This window comes from Penaeus chinensis, chromosome 6, assembly GCF_019202785.1.
Source record: "Penaeus chinensis breed Huanghai No. 1 chromosome 6, ASM1920278v2, whole genome shotgun sequence".
Lineage (NCBI taxonomy): Eukaryota > Metazoa > Arthropoda > Malacostraca > Decapoda > Penaeidae > Penaeus > Penaeus chinensis.
In genome coordinates, this window is record NC_061824.1 from 35,082,100 (window position 1) to 35,083,731 (window position 1,632).

The 1,632-nt window shown below is 31.3% G+C and overlaps 1 protein-coding gene across 2 annotated transcripts in view; it reads left to right on the top strand.

Annotated features, from left to right (window-relative positions):
- The window catches only part of LOC125026366 (neuralized-like protein 2), a 14,703-nt gene extending 13,636 nt beyond the window's left edge, over positions 1–1,067 (top strand). For both annotated transcript variants that reach the window (XM_047614766.1, XM_047614767.1), the window contains exon 8: positions 1–1,067. This exon is cut by the window's left edge and continues 745 nt beyond it. The gene's annotated coding sequence lies outside the window, so the exon portion shown is untranslated.
- The last annotated feature ends 565 nt before the right edge of the window (positions 1,068–1,632 follow it).

Below are 1,632 nucleotides of genomic sequence, written 5' to 3' on the forward strand. Positions count from 1 at the left end.
TCACTTGAAAAGTGACGATCATGTCAGTATTAGGCTGCTGACTGGGATTATGTTATCAATATTTGTTATTTATGATTTTATATTACATATTAAACATGGTGTTTACTGAAAGTCAAACCTCATTTGAACTTGACTATAGTAATTGATTCTAAGTGACATATTGGGTAATCCTTAACAAACAGAAAAGATTCCTGCATGCCTAATGCATTTCAGATGTAACTTGATAATCATACCATAAGCACTGGCTAACCAATGAACATTTTTTTCGCTGGTGAACACAGATGCATACATCGTAAAACCATAAACTGCCAGAAACAACTCTGCCTGTGCATATGTATATACTCAATCCATCTAGTATATACCTATTAATGGGTGCTAGAAAAGGGAGTCACAAACATTGTATTCTTTACCTGGAAACAAACTTTGCAAAGCTGGGTCTGCAGATTGTGGTTGTATAAAAAATATACAAACAAACTTGATGCTGTCTATGTCAGATTACTTGATGTAGCTTATGTCAGTTTACATAATGAAGGTTGACGTTTTGAAGTTTTGGCTTATCATTTAGAACAGTGTTTAGATGTTTATACAGATTTTATCTATGAAATTTTGAGTACTTCTGAACTTTTCACAACCTCTTCCATACTTGTAACTTTTGATGACTACAACTCAAAGCCCTTTTATGAACTCTGTCTATTTTTCAGAAAAAAAAGATGATGAAACTTTCAATTGCCTCTTTTATACCGTGAACATTTGCAGATTTAATAAGAGTATTTGTGCTAACTGATAGTTACCATGCTTTTGTTTTGTACCTCTGCAGTAAGATTTCCTTTGCTTACTAACACCTCTACCCCAAAAACCTATTTATTGTGAATTTCTTTTCAAGGTAATTTAAATGTTCCAATTCCATCCATATTCTAGAAGGTGTACAGTTACCAAAAGTGCTAACTTCTTATTGATTCTGTCAGTCTGTGCATTATTATTTTCATATGAGATTCATTGATATCTTATATACTTATGAAGAAGCCATTTCAGAAGACAACAGATAATCAATAAACCATAAAGCCTGCCTTGATGTGTTCTTAATCCCAAATGTTTTTTTTCTTCATTGGAAAAGAATAAAAGTAAATTGAACCTTGCTCTGGTGTAACGATAAATACCTATTATTTATAATCATATTGATAAAAAAAAAAAAACTATAGGATATCCTATTTAGAATGATTTTTTGCAACAAAAATAACACGTAAAATGGTTTTCATGTTGAGTTTGTACAAACCACATGCTCAAAGAGTTTTGGAATGACTATCATTGTGTAACACAATTTACCAGTGTTGGGGATAGTTTGTGACTTTTCCTGATTTATTTCTAAAGTTAATTGTTTAGAAACTGGAATTGTCACTACATCTACATTTCTCCTTTATTGCATTTTCGTTGCATATTTATTTGTTTTAACCATTAACCATTTACACCAATGAATCATCTGAAACCAACATGTAAAGGGAAAATTTGAAAATACTCTATTTATATAAACAGTAGTAGTTTCGAATATATGTTTCAGTTTTCGTAAGTAATTCATAAGCCTACAATCGTGCATTTAAAGCCAAAGATAATTTTCATCCAACATTTGTGGCTCCC